Source organism: Mustela nigripes, chromosome X (assembly GCF_022355385.1).
Source record: "Mustela nigripes isolate SB6536 chromosome X, MUSNIG.SB6536, whole genome shotgun sequence".
In the NCBI taxonomy this organism is placed as follows: Eukaryota; Metazoa; Chordata; class Mammalia; order Carnivora; family Mustelidae; genus Mustela; species Mustela nigripes.
Genome location: NC_081575.1, coordinates 79,780,415 through 79,803,780, shown reverse-complemented (window position 1 = coordinate 79,803,780; position 23,366 = coordinate 79,780,415). Strand labels below are relative to the sequence as shown.

The 23,366-nt window shown below is 39.3% G+C and overlaps 1 long non-coding RNA gene and 1 pseudogene across 2 annotated transcripts in view; one reads left to right on the top strand and one right to left on the bottom strand.

Moving 5' to 3' along the window:
* Positions 1-825: 825 nt before the first annotated feature.
* The window catches only part of LOC132007313 (uncharacterized), a 60,770-nt gene continuing 38,229 nt past the window's right edge, over positions 826-23,366 (top strand). For both annotated transcript variants that reach the window (XR_009401304.1, XR_009401303.1), the window contains exons 1-2: positions 826-899; positions 13,249-13,387. This is a non-coding gene — a long non-coding RNA (uncharacterized LOC132007313). The remainder of the gene's footprint in view (positions 900-13,248; positions 13,388-23,366) is intronic.
* LOC132007646 (prohibitin-2-like) lies at positions 15,083-15,950 on the bottom strand (annotated as a pseudogene).

The following is a 23,366-nucleotide window of genomic DNA, read 5'->3' as shown; positions in this document are numbered from 1 at the left end:
ATGGTTGTATCTAACATCCTAACTTTCCTGGCTGTAGCCTTAAGGTTGAGTCTTCCAATTAGCCTGCCTTAGGCATTTGAAGAAACAAAAATCTGTTAGAATGAATAAATTCAGCAAGGTTGTAGGATACAAAATCAATAAACAAAAATCAGTTATGTTCCTATACACTAACAATGAACTATCAGAGCAAAGGAATTATCACCAAAGGCAGTGAAGTCATTAGGAATAAATGTAACCAAGGAGGAGAAAGAGCCGTATGCTGAAAAGTATAAAACATAGATGAAAAACTTGAAGACACAAATAAATGGAAAGAATGTCTTTGTTTAGCGCAGCCCTGGTGAACTTGTGAATGTTGATAAAGATCCCCAGCCCCCACTCTTAACCTATGAAATAGGATGTTTGCTGATGGGCCCAGAAAACTGTTTTTAGAAGCTCCATAGGAGTCCTACCTAATACAGCTAGTCCAAGGGCTTTCATTTGAGAACCAGTGGACCTTTTTTCTCATTTTTGCCAGTCTATATCTTCTCTCTGCCTTATATTCTGGCGCTTGTAACACTTGATTATATTTGTTTACTACTTTGTATTTCCAATATTATTATGATAAGCTTCTTGCCTGGAGACTAGTAGGAACCTGACCATTCTCACATGGGCTCTGCCTTTCCTTTGGTCGTTCTATTTGAATATTTTCTCTTCTTCCTATCTTGTTTCTGCTTACACATTGGGTGGGATGGATCTGGCAGTATTTTGTTCCCAGCCTGACCAACTGTATATTTTCTTTCTCCTTACAGGATTTCCCATTTCTAAACCTCAGCTGATCTGCTTGCAAGAAAGAGGGGAAATGCCGTGAGTCCCAGATTTAAGGGATATTCAGGATGAAGAAGACCAAAGCACTTGACTGAGTGAGTGAAGAAATTATGAAACAGTACATTTTCCAGGGTATTTTTGTTGTTGTTGTTTGCTTTTTTGGTGCGGATCCCTTTTTATTAACACTGGTGCTTATCTGGGGAACTCCTTTTGGTTTTTGTTGTTGTTTTATGAAACCTGAATATTTCCTACATCGTAAATGTCTCATCTCCATTTTCCCCGTCCTGTTCTTCCGAACCACCTTCAAATTTCTTGCCTTTTATATTTCTCATCTTATTTTCTTCAGTTTTACATTGTGAGACTCTTCGGTTCAACATCATGATCTTCAGCTACTTCCTGACTGCTATCCATTCCATCTACTGAAGTTTCTTTTTCTGCAGAGAAAAAAAAAAAGGAGGCTGTATGACGTAATGAGAGGAACAAAGGTTATGTGGGGAACAGCAACTGATGTGTCCAATGTTATCACCCAGGCTTGGAATATCAAGGAAAGGCAAGAGGAAGGTGGCAGGTGCTGTGTCAAGAAATGGTTTAAAGCTTTAGGGAATATGGTTATTTCAACTGTGTCTTAGCAATGAGTGGATTTCTGCAGACAAAGGTGGGAGAGGAAGAGCATGGCACATGACAGTGGCAGCATAAGCTGTGGCCCTGTGACAAAACAGTGAGGCATGTGGGCATGAGATGGTGGAGCCAATAGGGTATCTACAGTGTTGACTAGATCTATGACTGGGAGAACTATTCCAGGCCATTCCTAGATCAGGCTGAGTAGGAGTATGGAGGCTAATGCTTCAAAGATGTTGCCAAACTGAAGGAATTTCTGAGAACGTATTACCAAAAATCTCCATTCACCTTCCATTCTCTCTCTTTTTAGGCCTGTTTGTGTTTGGGCTTACTTCCTTGTGAAGTAGGACATGCCAGCACAGTCTGGGATGGAAGTGAGTGTTACGTCAATGTGATAAACAACTCAGTATTTTTTTTTTTAATTGAGAGACTTACTTTTTTAGAATAGTTTTAAGTTGACAGAAATATTGAGTAGATAGCATAGAGGATTCTCATATTATAGCCCCCCATCACAGTTTTCCCCGTTATTAAGATACTGTATTAGTGTGATACATTTGTTCATTAATAAACTACTACTAACACATTACTATTAACTAAGTCTATAGTTTACATTGACATTCAGTCTTTGTGTTGTACATTCAATGGGCTTTGAAAACACATAAAGTCAGGTATCCACCATCACAGTATCAAACAGAATAGTTTCATTATCCTAAAACTCCTCTGTGCTTCACCTATTCAGCCCTTGGCTACCAACTCCCACTACAGTGGACCACAGCTAGCCACTGATAATTTCGCCTTTTCCGGAATATCATATGGGTGGAATCCGGGAGTTGTAGCCTTTTCAGACTGGCTTCTTTTGCTTACCAAAATGCATTAATGGTTCCTTCATGTCTTTTCATGTCCTGATAGCTCATGACTTTTTAATCCCTGAATAATAGTCTATTGCATGGAATAGCTCACTTCACTTATCCATTCATCTATAGAATGGCATCTTAATTGCTTACTAGTTTTGACAGTTAGAAAGTTGCTCATTTGTGTGTAGATGTTTGTGTTGACATAAGTTTTCTTTTTTATTAACTTCTTAATTGAGGTTATGATTGACATACAAAAATCTGTAGATATTTAACATATACAACTTGATGTGTTTGGAGGTAAGTACACACCTCTGAAACTCCTATTACAGTCAGCACCATAAACTTATCCGTCACCTTCAAAAATTTCCTTCTGCTGCTGGACCCCAGGTTTGACTACAAAGGTTGAATTCTTTTTTATTTTAAATTTTTAAAATTTTTTATTTAAATTCCAGTTTAGTTAACATATAGTGCAATATGGATTCAGGAGTGAAATTCAGTAATTCATCACTTATATACAATACCCAGTGCTCATCATAAGAAGTACCCTCCTTAATCCCCATCATCTATTTACCCCCCCTGCCCACCTTCCTTCATCAATCCACAGTTTGTTCTTAATCATTAAAAGTCTCTTACGGTTTGTTTCCCCCCACCTCCTGTTTCCCCCCTTCCCATTTGTTCATCTGTTTTGATTCTTAAATTCCACCAGTGAGTGAAATCGCGTGGTATTTTTCTTTCTGTGACTGCCTTATTTTGCTGAGCATAATACACTCTGGCTCCATCCACATCGTTGCAAATGGCAAGATTTCGTTCTGATACAAGTTTTCAATCAGTTTGGCGTATACCTAGGAATGTGATTTCTGTAAGATAAAACTATGTTTAAATTTGTAAGGAACTACCAAAATGTCTTCCAAAGTGGCTGCGCCATTTTGCATGTCCTCCAGCAATGATTGAGAGTTCCTGTTCCCTGGCATCCCTAGCAGCACTTTTTATATCAGGTTTGTTTGTTTGTTTTTTAATTTAAGCCACTCTAGTAGATGTATAGGGGTATGTCATTGTTGTTTTAACTTTCAGTCCCCTCATGACATATATGATGTTGCATATTCATATTTTTGTTTGCCTTTTCTATACCTTCTTTGGTGAAGTATATTTTTGGATCATTTCCCCATTTTTAAATTACATTATTTGCTTTCTTAATGTTTGGATTTCAAAGGCCTTTGTATATTTGGAAATAAGTCCTTTGTCAGATATGTTTTGTAAATATTTTTTACCACTCTGTATCTTGTCTTTACATTATCTTAACAGGGTCCTTCACAAAACAGAAGTTTTTAGTTTTACTAAAGTCAACTTCTCAAATATTTATTTTGTCGTGTTATAAGAGGTATCATCACAAAACCCAGGGTTATCTAGATTTCCTCCTGCACTATCTTTTATAAGTTTTCTAGTTTGGGTTTTACATTTAGGTCTATGATCCATATTGGTTTAACTTGTGTGAAAGATACAAGATCTGTGTCTAGATCCATTTTTGGAGGGGGGCATATGGACATCCAATTCCTATAGCGCCTTTTGTTGAAGACTATTCTTTTTCCACTGAATTGTCTTTGCTTCTTTGTTGTTTTTTTTTTTTTTAAGATTTTATTTATGTATTTGACAGAGAGAGTGAGCACAGGCAGATAGAGTGGCAGGCAGAGGCAGAGGGAGAAGCAGGCTCCTTGCTGAGTAAGGAGCCGGATGTGGGACTCATCCCAGGAGGCTGGGATCATGACCTGAGCTTAACCAACTGAGCCACCCAGGTGTCCCTCTTTGCGTCTTTTTTGACAGTTACTTGACTTTACATAGATGGGTCTATTTCTGGGCTCTCTTGGATTCCATTGATCTGTTTGACTCTTCTTTCGCTGAAACTACAGTCTTGATTAGTGTAGCTTTATAGTAAATCCTGAAGTCAAGTAATTCTTTGTATATTATCCTAAACTTTTTTACTGTTGTGTTGGTTATTCTGGATCTTTTGCCTTTCCTTATAAAATTTATTTTTCTAAAATATTTATTTATTTGAGACAGAGACACAGAGAGAGAGAGAGCACACACTGGGGGAGGAGCAGAATGAGAGGGAGAGAAAGAATCTCAAGCCAGCTCCCCACTGAGTGTGGAGTACAGTGTGGGGCTCACTCTCATGACCCTGAGATCATGACCTGAGCCGAAATCAGGAGTCCGATGCTTAACCGACTGAGCCACCCAGGTATCCCTCCCTATAAACTTTAGAATCAAATTCTCACTATCCTTAAAATAATTTGCTATGATTTTTTAAAAAGATTTTATTTATTTATTTGACAGACAGAGATCACAAGTAGGCAGAGAGGCAGGCAGAGAGAGAGGGGGAAGCAAGCTCCCTGCTGAGCAGAGAGCCTGATCCCAGGACCCTGAGGTCATGACCCGAGCCAAAGGCAGAGGCTTTAACCCACTGAGCCACCCAGGCACCCCAATTTGTTATGGTTTTGATTGGGATTGCATTAAGATCAAGCTGGGAAGAATTGATATCGTAACAATATTGAGTTTTCCAATCCATGAACATGGAAGATCTCTCAATAATGATTTATTTAGATATTTATTTTTCTTTGTCAGACCTTCATAGTTTTCCCTATATATCCTGTACATATTGTATTAGGTAAGTATTTCTTTGGGGGGCGTACTGCTAATTTAAATGGCATTGTGTTTTTATTTATTTATTTATTTATTTATTTATTTTAAGATTTTATTTATTTGACAGGCAGAGATCACAAGTAGGCAGAGAGGCAGGCAAAGAGAGAGGAGGAAGCAGGCTCCCTGCTGAGCAGAGAGCCCGATGCGGGACTCGATCCCAGGACCCCGAGATCATGACCTGAGCCGAAGGCAGCGGCTTAACCCACTGAGCCACCCAGGCGCCCCGGCATTGTGTTTTTAATTCCAATTCCAATTGTTCATTGCTGGTATATAAGAAAAAAATTGACTTTTGTATATTATCCTAATATTCTACAACCCTGCTCTAGTTGCCTTAGTTCCAGGAGTTTGTTTATTTTTCTGTCAATTTTTTGGAATTTTCTTTCTTTACTGAAGAAGGGTTGACACCCAGTGTTGCATTAGATTCAGGTGTTCAACATATGATCGACCACTCTATATGTTATTCTATGCTTACCACAAGTGATAACACTATAACTATATCACTGAACATATTCCTTATGCTGTACCTTTCCTCCCTCTGACTTATTCACTCTATAGCTGGATGCCTGTACCTTCCACTCCCCGATACCCATTTTGTGCATCCTCCCTCTCTCACCACACAGCAGCCTTCCGTTTGTTTTTTTTTTTTAAAGATTTTATTTATTTATTTGACAGAGAGAGATCACAGTAGACAGAGAGGCAGACAGAGAGAGAGAGGGGGAAGCAGGCTCCCTGCTGAGCAGAGAGCCTGATGCGGGACTCGATCCCAGGACCCGAGATCATGACCCGAGCCGAAGGCAGCAGCTTAACCCACTGAGCCACCCAGGCGCCCCCAGCCTTCCGTTTTTAATCTGTATTTATGGGTATGTTTCTGCTTTTTTGTTTCTTTGTTCGTTTGTTTTGTTTTTTAGATTCCACATGTAGGTGAACTAATATCATATTTGTCTTTCTCTGTCTGACTTATTTCACTTAGCATAATACCCTCTAGGCCTACCCATGTGGTCACAAATGGCAAGATCGGATTCTTTTCATGGCTTAGTAATGTTCCATCCCGTGTATATTTATATCTATCTACCTATCTACACCACATCTTCTTTATCCATTTATCAATCCGTGGACATTGCTTGATATGGAAGATTGTTTGATATAGAAGTTTGCTTCCATATCTTAACTATTATAAATGATGCTGCACTAAAAATACGGATGCTGGTATCTTTTTGATTCAGTATTTTCATTTTTGTTGGATAAATACCCAGTAGTAGAATTATTGGATCATATGGTCTCCCTCCATTCCTCCCTCCCTCCCTCCCTCCCTTCCTCCCTTCCTGTATAGTCAACATACAATCTTCCTTCCTTCCTTCCTTCCTTCCTGTATAGTCAACATACAATGTTACATTAGTTTCAGGTGTACAACATAGTGATTCAACAAGTTTATGCATTATTCTGTGCTCACAACAAGCGTACTTGCCATGTTACCATAAAAGGATACTACAGTATCATTGAGTACATTCCTTATGCTGCACCTCTTATTCCCAGGATTTACTCATTCTATAACTTGAAGTCTGTCTGCCATAACCCTTTACAAAATTTTTCCCATTTCCACACCTCCTTCCCCCCTGGCTCTATTTTAAATCTTTTGTGGAACCTCCCTACTGTCTTTCATGGTGGCTGCACCAATTAACGTTCCCACCAGCAGTGCATGGGGGTTTCTTTTTCTCCACATCCTCGCCAGCACTTGTTATCTCTTGTCTTTTTTATTCTAGCCATTTTGATGGGTTTAAGGTGATATCTCATTGTGGCTTTTATTTGCATTTTCCTAATGATTAGTGATATTGAGCATCTTTTCACGTGTCTGTTGGCCATCTGTATGTCTTCTTTGGAAAAAATGTTTATTCAGGTCCTCTGCCCATTTTTAAATTGAATTGTTTGTTTTTTTGGTGTTGAGTTGTAGAAATCCTTTATATATTTGGATATTAACCCCTTATTGCATACATCCTTTGCAAATATCTTCTCCCATTCAATAGGTTGCCTTTTCCTGTTGTTGATGGTTTTCGTTGTTGTATAAAAACTCTTAATTTCGATAGAGCGCCAATAGTTTATTCTTGCTTTTTTTCCCCCCTGCCCGAGGGGACATATTAAAAAAATGTTGCTAAGGCTGATGTCAGAGAGATTACTGCCTATGTTTTCTTCTAGGAGCTTTATGGTTTCACGTCTCACATTTAGGTCATTAATCCATTTTGACTTTATTTTTGTGGACAGTGTAAGAAAGGGCTCCAGTTTCATTCTTCTGCATGTAGCTGTCTTGTTCTCCCAACACCATTTATTAAAGAAACTATCTTTTCCCCCATTGTCTATCCTTGCCTCCTTTGTCATGGATTGGCCGTATAAGTGTGGGTTTATTTCTGAGCTCTCTGTTCCTTTCTCTTGATCCTGATCCGTATGTCTCTTTTTGTGCCAGTACCATGCTGTTTTGACTACTATGGCTTTGTTCCATGTGATACCTCCAGCAGCTTCGTTCTTCTTTCTCAAGATGGCCTTTGCTATTTGGGGCCCTTTGTGGTTCCATACACGTCTTAGGATTATTTGTTGTCGTTCTGTGAAAAATGCTGTTGGTATTCTGATAGGGATTGCACTGAACCTGTAGATCACCTGGGCAGTACAGGCATTTTAATAATATTAATTCTTCCAATCCATATGCATGGTATACATTTCCAGTTGTTTGTGTTGTCTTCAATTTCTTTCGTCAGTGTTTTATGGTTTTCAGGGTACTGGTCTTTCACATCCTTGGCTGAGTTTATGCCTAGTTGTTTTATTTTTGGTTCAGTTGTAAATGGGATTGTTTGCTTTATTTATCTTCCTGCTACTTAATTATTAGTATATAGAAATGCAGCAGATTTCAGTGTATGAATTTTGTATCCTGCGCCTTTGCTGAATTCATCTGTTACTTCTAAGAGTTTTTTTGGTGATGTCTTTAGAGTTTGCTTAGTATCGTGTTGTCTGTAAACAGTGTCAGTTTTCTTCTTCATTACCAATTTGGTTGCCTTTTATTTCTCTGTGTTGTCTGATTGCTGTGGCCAGGACTTCCAGTATTATGTTGAATGAAAGCGGTGAGAGTGGACATCCTTGTCTTGTTCCTAATCTTAGAGGAAAATCTATCAGTTTTTGCATAATTGAGTATTATGTTAGCGGTGGGTTTGTCATTTATAGCCTTTATCGTGGTGAAATGTACTCATGTAAACCTGTTTTGTTGAGGGTTTTTATCATAAACAGATTTTGAATTTTATCAAATGCTTTTTCGGCATCTGTTGAGTAGATCATATGATTTCTAGCATTCATTTTGTTTATGTGGTGTATCATAATGCTTGATTTGTGAATATGGAGCCACCCTCACATCCCTGGAGTAAATCCCACCTGATTATGGTGAGTTATCCTTTTAGTGTATTGTTGAGAGCAGTTTGTTAATGTACACTTGAGGAATTTCCATCTGTGTTCATCAGGAGATTGGCCTGTAGTTCTGTTGTTTGAAAAAAAAATCAATCATTTGATTGATTTTTTTTTTGTAGTGTCTTTGTCCAGTTTAGTATGAGAGTGGTGTTGGCCTTGTAGATGTATTTGAAAGCTGTCCTTCCTCTTCTATTTTTTGGAAGAGTATGAGAAAAATAGATATCAACTCTTCTTTAACTGTTTGGTAGAATTTACCTGTGAATCTGTCTGGTCCTGCAATCTCAGTTGTTGAGAGGTTTTTTCTTTTATGGGTTTGCTTGAGAGTTTTTTTGATTACCAATTAAACTTCTTTACTAGTAATTGATCTGTACAGATTTTCTATTTCTTCTTCATTCAGTTTGGGAAGATGATATGTTTCTAGGAATTTATCCATTTGTTTTAGGCTGTCCAATTTGTTGGCATGTAAATTTTCATAGTTGTCTGTTAAAAATCCCTTGTATTTCTGTGCTACATGAGTTGTTACCTCTCCTCTTTCATTTTTAAAAAATTTTATTTAAATTCAAGTTAGTTGCCATATAGGGTAGTATTGGTTTCAGGAGGAGAAATAAGTGATTCATCACTTACCCAGTGTTCATTCCAGCAGGTGTCCTCTTTAATACCCATCACCCATTTAGCCCATCCTCCTACCTCCCTCCCCTCCAGCAACCCTTACTTTGTTCTCTTAACTATAGAGTCTCTTATGGTTTGTCTCCATCTCTGCTTTTATTTCTTTTTACTTTTCCTTTCCTTTGCATATGTTCATCTATTTTGTTTCTTAATTTCCATATATGAGTCAAATCATATGATAGTTGTCTTTCTCTGACAGACTCGTTTTGCTTAGCATACTAACCTCTAATTCCATCCACAACTTTGCAAATGGCAAGATTTCATTCTTTTTGATGGCTGAGTAATATTTGATTACACACACACACACACACACACACACACACACCACTTCTTTATCCATTCATCAGGCGATGAACACTTGGGCTCTTTCCATAATTTGGCTATTGTTGATAGTGCTGCTATAAACATTGCAGTGCATGGGCCCCTTTTAATCAGCACTTTCATATTCCTTCGGTATATACCTCGTAGTGCAATTACTGGGTCATAGGGTAGTTCTCTTTTTAACTCTCTGAGGGAACTCCATGCTGTTTTCCAGAGTGGTTATCAGTTTGCATTCCCACCCACAGTACAAGAGGGTTCCCCTTTCGCCACATCCTGGCCAACATCTGTTGTTTCCCGAGTTGTTAATTTTATCCAGTCTGACTGGTGTGAGGTAGTATCTCATTGTGCTTTTGGGTTGTATTTCCCTGATGATGAGTGATATTCAGCATCTTTTCATGTGTCTGTTAGCCATTTGTATGCGTTCTTTGGAGAAATGTCTGTTCATGCCTTCTGCCCATTTCTTAATTGGATTATTTGTTTCTTGGGTGTTGAGGTTAAGTTCTTTTCAAATTCTGGATACTAGCCCTTTATCTGACGTATCATTTGAAAATATCTTCTCCCATCCTGTCAGTTGCCTTTTAGTTTTGTTGATTATTTCCTTTGCTGTGCAGAAGCTTTTTGTCCTGATGAGATCCCAGTAGCTCATTTTTGCTTTTGTTTCCCTTGCCTCCAGAGACATGTCTGATAAGAAGTTACTGCAGCTGAGGTCCAGGAGGTTGCTGCCTGTGCTCTCCTCTATGATTTTGATCGTTTCCTGTCTTACATTTAGGTCTGTCATCCATTTTGAATTTATTTTCATGTATGGTGTGAGAACATGGTCCAGTTTCTTTCTTCAACATTTCGCTGTCCAGTTTTCCCGACACCATTTGTTGAAGAGACTGCCTTTTTTCTGTTGGATAGTCCTTCCTGCTTTGTGGAAGATTAGTTGACCATAGAGTTGTGGGTCCATTTCTGGGTCTCTATTCTGTTCCATTGATCTGTGCGTCTGTTTACTTACTTGGGTCTTCTCTTTTTTTCTTGATGAGTTTGGCTAAAGGATTTTCAATTGTGGTTATCTCTTCAAAAACCCGCTCTTGGTTTCTTTGATCTTTTCATTGTTTGTTTGTTTTGTTTTGTTTTGTCTTGATTTATCCTCTGATCTTATTATTTCCTTCCTTCTCTTTACTTTGGGTTTGTTCATTCTTCTTTTCCCAGTTCCTTTATGTACAAGGTTTGATTGTTTATTTGAGATTTTTTTTCTTGTTTCTTGAGGTGGGCCTGTATCACTCTAAATTTCCTTCTTGGAAATGTGGTCACCATGTGCCAATGATTGTGTTTGCATTTCTTTTATTTCCTCTTTGATTTCTTTGTTGACCCATTAGTTGTTTAGTAGCATGTTGTTTAGCCTCCACATGTTTGTGTTTTTCCCAGTATTTTCTTATAACTGATTTCTAGTTTCATACTGTCGTGGCTGGAAATGATGCATGTGCACTTGAAAAGTGTGTATTCTGTTGTTTGTGGATGGAGTGTTCTGTGTATCTCTTTTGAGTCCACCTGGTCCTTTGGGTCATTCAAAGACACCGTTTCCTTATGGATTTTATTCTTGGTTGATCTATCCATTGATGTAATTAGGACATCCTAAGTATATGGCAGTCTATATTACATTGATGGTCACATGAGTTTGGGCACATTCGAGTCCCTACTTATTATTGTATTCCTGCCGATTCTCCCGTCATATCTGTTAATATCTAGCATGCTCTTTATGTATTTAGGTGTTCAGTGTTGGGAGAAAAGACACTTAAAATTGTTATATCATCTTGTTGGATTGTTCCCTTTATTATTATGTAATGCCCTACTTTATCTCTTGTTACAGACATTGTTTTATAGTCTACTTTGTGTGATATAAGTATTGGTACCTTGGCTTTTTTTGTTTTTTTCACTTCCATTTGTATAGAATATCTTTTTCTGTCCCTTCAGTTTTAGTCTGTATGTGTCTTTAGGTCTGAAGTAGGACTGTTGTAGGCAGCAGGTAGTGGGGTCTTGCCTTTTTTTTTTTTTTAAATCCATTCCTCCATCCTGTGTCTTTTGATTGGAGCAATTAGACCATTTGTATTTAAAGTAGTTCTTGATAGGTATGTACTTACTGCCATTTTGTTAATTGTTTTCTGGTTCTCCTAGCTCTTCTCTGTTCCTTTCTTTTTCTCTTGCTCACCTTCATTTGATTGATGAGTTTCTTCGGTGTTATGCTTGGCTTTCCTTCCCTTTATATATTTTTTATATATTTTTAAAATGTTTATTTATTTATTTATTTATTAAAGACTTTATTTATTTATTTGACACAGAGAGAGAGGTCACAAGTAGGCAGAGAGGCAGGCAGAGAGAAAGGGGGAAGCAGGTTCCCTGCCGAGCAGAGAGCCTGATGTGGGGCTCCATCCAAGGACCATGAGATCATGACCCGATCCAAAGGCAGAGGCTTAATCCACTGAGGCACCCAGGCGCCCCTATGTTTTGTGTACCCATTATAGGATTTGGGTGTTTGTTTATCCTGAGGTTCATATAGAACATCCTAAGTATATAGCAGTCTATATTACATTGATGGTCACATGAGTTTGGGCACAATCTTAAAAAACTTAATTTTTGCTCCCCCTTCCACATTTTATGTGTGTGTTGTCACATTTTATATCTTTTTATTTTGTGAGTCCTTTTAACTAATTTTTCAGATACAATTGATTTTACTACTTTGTCTTTTAACCTGTATAGTAGCTTTCTAAGTGAGTGCTCTACTACCTTTCCTGTATGTTTACTTTTCCTCATGTAATTTATTCATTTCATAATTTTCTTACTTGTAATTATGGCCCTTTCTTTTCCACTTCAAAAACTCTCTTCGGTATTTCTTCTAAGGCCAATTTAGTGGCGATGAACTCCTTTAAGTTTCAATTGCCTAGGAAAACTCTCTATCTTTACTTGATTTCTGAATGATAACCTTGCTGGCTAGAATATTGTTGGTTGTAAGTTTTTTGGTTTCAGCACTTTGAATATATTATGTCACTTTTCTTTCACCTGCAAAATTTCTGCTGAAAGATCAGCTGGGAGCCTTATGGTGTTTCCCTTGTCCATATTAGTTTTTTTCTCTCCTGCTGTTTTTGGTTTTTGATTTGTTTGTCTGTCTGTTTTTGTTTTAGAGAAGTGGGGGTGGGGAGGAGAAGAAGGAGAGGGAGAGAGAGAATCTTAAGCAGATTCCATGCACAGCACTGAGCCCAGCATGGGGTTCAGTCTCGCAACCCTGAGAGCATGACCTGAGCTGAAATCAAGAGTTGCATATGTAACTGACTAAGCTACCCAGGCACCCCTCTCTTGCTGTTTTGGAAAATTTTCTCTTCATCTTTAATCCTTGGCATTTTAATTATTATGTGTTTTGGTGCAGACCTCCTTGGGTTCATCTTGTTTGGAACTCTCTGTGCTTCTTGAAGCTGTATGTGTTTCCTTCCGCAGGGTAGGGGATTTTTCAGCTGTTCTTTCTTCGAATTAGTTTTTGTTTTGTTTTTTTAAAATCCCTATCTATCTCTCTTCTCCTTCTGGGATGGCCAAAATGCAAATATTCATCTGCATTTGATGTTCATTTGATGTTGTCTGAGACATCCCTTAACTATCTTCATTTTTTTAAGGTCTTTTTTTTTCCCCTTTTGCTGTCGAGCTTGGGTGCTTTCCTTTACACTTCCATATTGCTGATCTGTTCTTCTGTACCCTCTAATCTACTGTTGATTCTCTCTAGTGCATTTTTCATTTTGGTCATTGCATTTTTCAACCCTGACTGGTTCTTTTTTAAATTTTCTATCTCTTTTTAAAAATATTGTATTCATTTATTTGACAGGGAGAGAGCAAGAGAGCAAGAGAGCACCAGCGGGGCAGCGGCAGAGGGAGAGGGAGAGCAAGAAGCAGCCACCCCGCTGAGCAGGGAGCCTGATGTGGGGTCCCAACCCAGGATCCTGGGATCGTGACCTGAGCCAAAGGTAGGCACTTAACCAATGAGCCACCCAGGCACCCTGATATATTTTCTCTTCGTTGAAATTCTCACTAAGTTCATCTGTTCTTCTCTACAGCCTGGTGAACACCTTTATGACCAAGATTTGAACTTGTTATTATGTAGATTGGTTATCTCCGTTTCATTTAGTTCTTTTTCTGAGGTTTTGCTTGTTCTTTCTTTTGGACCATATTCCTTTGTCTCCTCATTTGGCTTGACTTTCTGTGTTTGTTTCTATGAATTAGGTAGAACAGCTACTTCTTCTAACCTTCCAGGAATGGTTGTATGCTCATTCCCTGTGTAGACTGGGTGCCTGGTGACTTTGCCTGGATAGCTGGAGCTGTGGCTGGTGTGGGCTTGGATCCTGGGGGAGTCTGTGCTGGGGCTGTCCTCATGGGATTGTTTGAGGTGAAGTGGGCATGGGCTGGGGTGGTTCTTGGGCTCTCCACACAGAGGGTATCCTGGCAGGACAGTTGAAGCTGAAGTGAGAGCAGGTGGTGGTCTGCCAGTGCTCAGCACAGTGGATGCCCTCACTGCATGGCAGGAACCGAGGTGGGGCATGAACTGGTGTGTCCTGGTGGTGTCACTAGAGCCAAAGAAGACAGGAGCCAGGAGGTTCCAGAGTACTCTGTGCCAGGAGTGCACTAGCAAGTCATCTGGTGCTGAAGTGGTGTGGGCCTGGAGAGTTCTGGGGTGCTTCACACCTATGTCAGCTGGAGTTGTAGTGAGCTTTGACCAGGTGTGTCCCACTGTGCGGTGCACTGTGGCTGCCTTGGTGGGACTTCTGGGCTGATGTGGGCTGGGGCTCACTGAGGTGGTAGGCCAGCTATGGCACCTGGTCCCTGCTCCCATCCAGGCTATCAAGGTGGTGGAGGAATGTAAGCCATGGCACTTGCCAGGTCCCGTGACCCAGAGAGAGTTCTGGTAGCTCCCCTGCGATTTGCTGGAGATCTGAGGCAGGATCCTTTATGTTCTAGTTGCTCTTTTAAGCCATCTTTTAAGCTTTTTTTTTTTTTTTCCTGTGCCCCAGGGCAGATGAATCTGCTCATGGTCCCTCAGTACTCTCTCTCCTCACTGCAGTTGGCAGCATCGGGGGTGGGATTCCCTTACTGTGTCTCCGGCTCAATGTTCTCTATGTGGTCTCTCTATCTTTTGTTGTGCAGAAGCTGTTCGGTCAGCTCTCCGTTCTTCTTCAGGAGGAATTGCTGTATAAGTAGGTATAGATTTGCTATGTCCACAAAGGAGGTAAGTTCAGGATCTTCCTACATTGGCATCTTGGGTTAGAACCCTTTGGAATTTTCTACATAGACAATCATGACATCTGCAAACAATGACAGTTTTATATCTTCCTTTCCAATCTGTATAGCTTTCATTATTTCTTTTTATTGAGAATTCCTGGGATGGTGGTTATCACCCCCTCAGCCTAGAAGGAGGAATCAATACTGTACTAAATCACTCAGAAATCATACTGTCCCAATACCCCTGGCCAACATGAGGAAGAGAGAGGTCTTTCCCTTGAAAACTGGCCAGTCTATGTTCATCTAGGAAGGGCTGGGAGAACTGACACAGAGAGGACTATGGCATGATACTGGGGGCAGGATGGAGGTCTATTGGACCCCACACTGGCTCCTCAGAACCAGGGGTGGGGGAAGCAGATTCACATTTTCTCTGGGGCTGGGGAGACTCATTTATTACCCTTGATAAGGCTGTCGGTTTTCAAAGCAAAAATTTCATCCTGTACATTGAGCACACGGTTTTCAGCAGTGAGATAGATACAATTCTGTGATGTGGCAGTCTTCTTGGAGATGTTCTGGGCTTCCTAGATCTTGCACAGTCCAACGTAGCCAGGGGTCTTGCCTAGGGCTTCTCCAAGCATCCTGGTGGCCTCAGCCTCACCTTCAGCCTACACAGCCTTCTGCTGCTGTTTCTGCTTTGCTTTTTCCACCTGAACATGGGCTCCCTGGGCCTCCTGCTGAGCTACTTGTTTGGCTTCCATAGCAGCTGTATACTCTCTCAGCTAAAGCTCAGCTCTGTGATGACTACATCATCCAGTATAAGGCCGAATTCCTCAGCCCTCTCTGTCAGCGCCCGTGAGATCAACCAGGATAAGGCCGAATTCCTCAGCCCTCTCTGTCCGTGCCCATGAGATCAACAAGGATGTCTGGGCTCCCTGGATAATTGGCTGCGAGGTATTGAACTTGGCCACACCATCCTCAGGCACCTCCTTGTCAGCTGATGGCAGTCCTCACTCCTCCTAGTCTAGCTCTAGGCACTGGTACATGCTGGGAAGCTCCATGACATTGGGTTGAGACAGCACTCACAGGAAGATGCTTACCATCTGCAGGTCTTTTGTGCCTGTGGGAGAGGACATTTTTTAGGGTCCAGCCTGAATGTCCTGGATGATGGGGTACTGGAACCAGGGGGTCCTGAAGTGAAGGCCCTCATCTGATTAGAGAAAATGGCTCTGTGCCCACTTTCTGTGGTGAAACAGACTCATGAGTGCTGTAGGCCATGGTGCCAGCCCCCAGCAGCAACTTTAGCACCTTGCCCATGTCCCTCTATCTATGTATTTCAAGTTCTGGGCCATGGTCTGATCCTGAGGCCGGTGGCCCCGAAGGCAAGAAGGGGGACTTGGCCTGCTTCTACCCCACTCCAGTTTAGAGATTGCACCCTTCACATGTGGATCCGGGGCCCAAGGTCCTCATAGGAGATAGGACACCAGAAGTGCCCCGATCTGTATACATTTTCTTGTCTTGTGTTATCTTCTTACATTAACTAGGACATTGCTGTTGAATAGGATTGGTGAGAAGGGACATCCTGTCCTTATTCCTGATGTTAGCAGAAAAGCATCTGGTTAATCCCTAAGAAGTGTGATGTTATATGTACGTTTTTAGTAGATGTTCTTTATTAAGCTGAGGAATTTCCCCAGTATTCCTACTTTGCTGACAGTTTTTCTCATGAATGGCTTTTGCGTTTTTGTCAAATGTTTTTTATGCATTGAACAATATGACCGTATGATCGTATGTTGATAGGATGGATTACCTTAATTGATTTTTGCATGTTGAACTGGATTTACATACCTGGAATAAATCCCACTTGACTGTGGTATATAATTCTTTTAATACATCATTGGATTTGACTTGGTAAAAATGTGTTGAATATTTTTGCACCTGTGTCATGAGGTATATATTGGTCTGTAATTTTCCATTCTTGTAGTGTCTTTATCTAATTTGGTATTAGGGTAATGTTGGCCTCATAGAGTGAGTTAGGAAGTGTTCCCTCTGTTCCATCCATTGGTTTTTCATTTTCCAATTAAAATTTATATTTGTGAGAGAGAGAGCAAGAGAGAGAGAGCGTGCAAATGCCCACATACTTGTGCACACAATAGCCGGGGGATTGGGGGGGGTGAGGCAGAGGGAGAGGGAGAGAGAGAATTTTAAGCTGAATCTACACTGAGCACAGAGCCCAATGTGGGGCTCGATGTCAGGACCCATGAAATCGTGAGCTGAGCCAAAACCAAGAGTCAGACGCTTAACTGACTGGGCCACCTAGGTGCCCCATCTATTGAGTTTTTAAGGTGAAGAATCACACCTTTAATTTTTAATATTGCTGAACATTTTAATTTGAAATCATGCTATCACATTTCTGCTTTAATATTTTTAATTATCTTAATTTCATCACCTTTCCACACATGACAACATAAATGTGGTTATACATACATGTCCACCTTTTTAATGCAGTCTACTATTTTCCTTACTTTGGGCTTGAATTTCCACCTCCTTTTTTTCTAAAAAAAAAAATCTCCTCATTAACCCATTTTAATAATCTATTACGTATCCTTCTATATTATTTTGCATTCTTATCATCAATCATGATAGAAATACACATGCATGCATGTATAAACACATAATGGTTTTTTTTTCATTGCTACCATGATGGTATCGTATTAATTGTACTTCTCCATATCTTGTATATTATGTATATAATGATAACCTTGTATAAATGTCTCCAAGTCAACTTATATAGTTCTAATTCATTGTTTTAAATGGTTGTATCATATTTGTGGTGTAGGTATCTTATAGCTTATTTACACTTCTTGTTTTGATGAGCCTTTAATTTTGTTTCCAGTATTACTATAAACATCCTCACACATAGGACTTTATATTTTGTGCTTATATTTCTATGGAAGAGATATCCAGGAGTTGGATTACTGAGTACAAGATGTATGTGTGTGTCTGTGTGTATTGTTTTAATACACGGTTTTACAAGTTTTGGCTCTGAAGTTCCCAAAGTCTTAAGACTTGAGAATTTTCCCACCAGTGTATAGGAATAACCTTTCGCTGCATCCTTACCAATAATTAGAATTATAACTCTTAATGTTTAACCATCTCATGTATGCAAACTAATAATCTCATTATTTATCTAATTTGCATTTATCTCACTACCATAGACTTTTGGCTCCCTCCACCCATATTTATTAATATACTGGCAGTTTAGATTTGCTACTCTGTGAATTCCTCTTATCCTTTTCCCATTTTTTTTAAGTTAGTTTTTCAGACTACTTTCTATATAGTTTGGATATTAAACCCTTGTCATCTTTATTAAAATATATTTGCTGATCTGTATTTGTATATTAATGATATCTCTTGTCATTCAAAAAATTTGAATTTGTATGTAGTCAAATGTCAGCCTTTAATCTTTTCGAACTCTCACCATTTCCAGTGGAGATGATTTCTCTGACTCCTATATTGTACCTCTAGCTTCCTAATTTTCCTTGCAACATTCATATTGGTTTTCGTATATTTAACTCTAATTCAGCTGGATTCTGTGATGTACTATAGGGTACATGCTATACGATAGCAGTTCAATATTATTAACAGTCAATTATATGTAAATTTAATTGCCACCTTCATTTTATATTTAATTATATATACATGTATGTAATTGTATTGTCATTATAGCATATCCACTAAGGTAGATGCCCTCACTATTCCTTTTCATAATAATCTTACCTGCTCTTGGTCATTTATTTTTCCAAATAAACTTTAGATTATTTTGTGCAATTCCAAAATAAGAAATCCTGTGCAATCTAGTTAATATTCAATTAATTGTATTCTAATTTTATGATATCAATGAAATCTTCTCATCCAAGAACATAGTTTATCTTTCTAATTGGTCAGATTTTGTTTTCTGTCTTTCCAAAAGACTTTATGGTTTTCTTCATATAATTCTGCTTTTCTTATCAAATTTATTTCCAAATATTTTATATTGTTTCACTCTAATAAATGGAATGGTTTCCCAGTTCCTACTTCCTTCCTCCTTAACCTCTGGTATTTAAGCTCTACTCTGAGAATCTTGTTATAAATATTGTCGGAGGTTCACCAAAGTGGATTATTGATTGATTTTGGAGATGGCGAAAAAGGTTAAATCACTCGATTATATGGTTCAATTCTTACCTGGAGGAAGCCAGGTAAATATATCCAACCATCTAAACACCCTCTGCTCTATGTCTTTCATTTGTGTCTCCAGATCCATTTCCCAATCTTCTGCACCCTGCTGTTTGCCCCAGGAATTGACTTTGCCCTCTGGCTTCTGACTGAGCTTGTCCAGTGGGAAGCCCTGTCAGGTCAAAGGGTAGGAGAGTGATGTCGTGACATTTATGCCTCTGAGCTCCCTCTGTGTAGGCTCATCATTGGCTGGCTACATCCTTCATTATGAAGGTTCCAGCTTCTATATAGTGTCCCTCTATACTTAGCTCTCTTGGGCTTGGGATATATATTAAAGTTCTTTCCCCTCAGTCCTTTGGGCCTGGAGTTGCTAAATCACCCTTCAGTTACTAGCCTGGGGATGCTGATAATCCTTTTTGATTTTCTTATACCCTTGCCCACACCGCATTAGTTCCTTTATTAAACTCTCCTGAAATTACCCAATTTGAGTGTTATCGGTTTCCTGCTGTGACCCTGACTGATACATACTTGTAACTCCATTTATTATTTCTTCCTTCCTCCTAGTCCTGGAGACTCAGAGTAACTTAGATTCACCCAGATGGATAAAAGCTTTTGGGTTAACTTCAACACATAGTTTGAGATGTCTAAGAAGAAACATCTGATCTGAGATGTTTGTCTAAATCTTCTTTCTAAACCAAGACTGTAAGGCTATAAGCTTACCTCAGAGAACTCTGTGGTCTAGACTGTACAGGACACTCTGGCCAGGCTCCATCATTTCTTTCACCCACAGTGCCAACTCCCTTCCTTCTCTCTAACAGACTGGAATGCACTCTCAAGGCTGAGTAGGATTCAGTTTTGCTTCTTTATTCTTGCTGCATTGCAGAAACACAAATATTCTTGCTTTATTGTCTTCCCTCTCTCTTTTTAAAATTCTCACAGGTTTGAAATCTTTTACATAGTTTTCCAGGTATTATAGCTATAGTAGGAAATTCCGTATGAATTCAAATACAAATTGGTGTTCATGTTACAAAAAATAACAGTACTCAAAATATGATATCTAGTCCAAGATTTGTTATTACTAGCCATGTGAGTATGATATTTATTGTTTTTAGTCTCGGATTCCTGATTTATGAAATGGAATCATTCTTCCTGGCTCACTGTAAAATATATGATAGTATATGGGGGAATTTAAAAACAGCATATCTTGTGTGTGTGTGTGTGTGTGTGTGTGTGCATGTGCATGCACGAACACACACACACACACACACACACACACACACATCCAGTGTGGTGGCAGGGGCAGAAACCCGTTTTTCAACTTGCTCGTCCTGTCCTTTAATATGATGGCAAATGGGCGTTTGTTTGAACTCGGTAATCCTTTCTTCCATGATTTCAGACTGGCAATCGATTTATTCTCAATATAGAAAACAGTTGATACTTTTTAATTTTATTTTTATCATTTCAGTTGATAAACCCCAATGAACACAATCTTATTTTTAACCAAAAAGTACCCGGGGTGCCTGGGTGGCTCAGTGGGCTAAGCGTCTGCCTTCGACTCAGGTCATGATCTCAGGGTCCTGGGATCGAGTCCCGCATCAGGGTCCCCCCTTGGCTGTGAGTCTGCTTCTCCCTGTCCCTCTGTGATCTCTCTTGCTCTCACTCTCTCTCAAACAAATAAATAAAAATCTTAAAAATAACCAAAAAGTACCTGAAGAGGCTAAACCCAAGTGGATTTTGTTGGCCAGAATTCCATGGGCTCTTCTTTGAAGAAGGACCCTGCCTTTGAAGAAGTGAGTCAGTTCAGTGATATCCCAGGGAAACTCAGCATGGGAATGACTGGAACCCATTCCTTCCAGAGATTACAGTTTGAGAATAATGGCCGACGGACTAAGCCCCACGCGGGAGATGAACTATGAATTGTTTGGATGTGACAGGAGCTCTGATGTGAGGGAAAACTCTGTGTCATCAGAGGAAAATCCCATTTGTGATAAATCCCCAACTTGTGGTTCATATAATCCTAGTTTTGAGCCCAGTGCAGCATATATAAGACATATAAAATGTCTGAATACGGAGAAACCTTCAGAATACAATGAATGTGGTAAACTTTCAGCAATAGTTCACATTTTATCAGAGCTCTCATAGGAGGGGACAAACTTATAGTGTAATAAATATGAGAAAGCCTTCAGTTACAGGTCATCTCTTAATTCATAGTGAAGAAATAGTGAAATTCATAGTGAAGAAAGCCTTACAAGTGTGATGTATGCGGAATAGCATTTATTTGGGGCTCAAATCCTATTCAGCATCAGGAAAGTCATAGTAGAGAAATACCATATGAGTGTAATGAATATGGAAAAGCTTTTGGCCAGAGTTCACACCTTATTGAACAAACCAGAATTTAGAGTGCTAAAAAACCCTATTTGTGCAGCCCATGTGGAAAAAAAAAAAAAAGGTAAGGTGGAGATCTGTTCTTAATGACTATTAGAATATCCATAATGAGGAAAAGTCCTAAGAATGCAACCACATGTGATGAAGCCTTTCTGTGGATATCTCACCTTATTTACCATCATCCGAATTCACAGTGAAGAGAATGCCTATGAATGCAATGAGTGTGAAAAGGCCTTCAGTTGGAAGTCTCATCTTGTTTGACATCAGAAAATCCACGATGGAAAAAACTCTGTGATTAGGACATGGAATAGGTTCCAATGAGAACCCGGGTTTTGGGGCTTAAGCAATTTTTCGTCTCTAGAGACATGTTGCTCTGGGTGGACTTAGAAAAATACAGTACTTAACTAACACTGATCATAGAGAAGAAAAGACTATAAAGAGTGATCATTATTTAGTGCTTAAGTGTAGACAAAATTTGAGTCTGATTTACAGGTTTATTAGGTTGCAGATAACCCGAAGCTAAGCCAGCCCCATAATAGACTGTAAAATTCTAATATGCTGATTAATAGATTTGTTAACAATTCCAGTGCCATTTTGACTGTCCCTTAACTGGAGGCAGTATGGCCTCCATCACGTATCTTTCACTTACCGCCTCTGAAAACATGGATATATCTGCTGACTCTCCAAGCACCAGTTTCCTTATCTGTCAAACAGGGATCGCAACACTTACTAACATTGGGAAGGTTAGCAAAGATTCTGTATATGAAAAACTTCCAGTATAATGTGTGGCACATACTATAGGCACCATAAATTATTACTAATTATCTGATTTTGTCCTGGCCATTCCAGTTCCACTAGAACCAGCACAGGCCGTTTTCTTCCCCACCGCCCCCCCCCCCCACTTGGGGATAAAAAGGAGGGGTGTTATTGATTTTTAAACTGCAAATAGTCGTGACAAAAAGGTTTTTTTTTTTTTTAAATAAATTCACACTAAGCCTGTTTTCTTTATCTTTATTATGGGAGTGCTTACTTCATAGACATCTTTGTACAGTTGAAAGAGCCTGGCTTATGCAGTCAGACATACCTGCTGCTTTCTAGCTCTGTGACCGTGGCAAGGTACGTAATCTCTCTGAGCTTTACAGTTCTTAACTATAAAAATGGTGATGGTAATAACTGTCTTGCAGAATTGGAGGACTGATTAGAATTTCAACTTAGAGAGTACTTGGCACACAGTAGGCACATAATAAACCATACCCATCATCATTCTCTACCATGAGTCTCTCTCCTTTAGAATATGTTCTTTATAGCTGTGAAACTGATTCTAGCTCTCACTTAAACTAGTGACTTTCTGATGTCTCATTCTCACTCAAGAAAAGAGAATGTATCCACTTAGTAGGCTTTGTAGCAGCTTATAAAAAGACTGGGATTCAGGGCTCTGCAATCTGGATTCAACCCTCCTGTGCAGCGTATGTCCTATGTGCCAGGCCACTGACCTAGATTATCTGCAGCTCTCACAACTCTGCCTCTTGGGCAAATTGAGGAATATTATCTCCACTTGACCAATAAGAATACTAGGACTCTAAGAGGTTAAATAACTTTCTCAAGTGTTTGAAGCCAGTGTTTGAATACAATGTTGACTCTCACCAAGGGCTATGGTAATTATACCATGCTACACTGGTAATCGTTTATTTTAGTGAATGCCTACTGTGTCCCCAGCACTGTGCTCGTAAGACACACATGAATCACATTGGATTTCAGAAAATGAGAAAATTGAGGCTCACAGAGGGCTCTTTCCCTATAGTTACACAGTAGGTATTATAATAATACGTGCCCTTGTTTATTGAGGGCTCATTGCATGCCAGGCACTGTAGTAGATTCTTGACATAAATTATTGTATTTGATTCCCAGAAGTAAGTTTGTGTAAATTTATTTGTACTTTAAAAAAGGGACAACTGAGGTTCAGAGAGGGTGAAGTAACTGCCCTAAGATGACACAGTGACTAAGCAACAGAACTGGGATTTGGAGCCACTATTTTCTTAATTTTGTTCTTTCAAGATTTTATTTATATTCAAGTTAGTTAAAATATAGTGTAGTGTTACTTTGGGGAGCAGAATTTAGTGATTCATCACCTGCGTA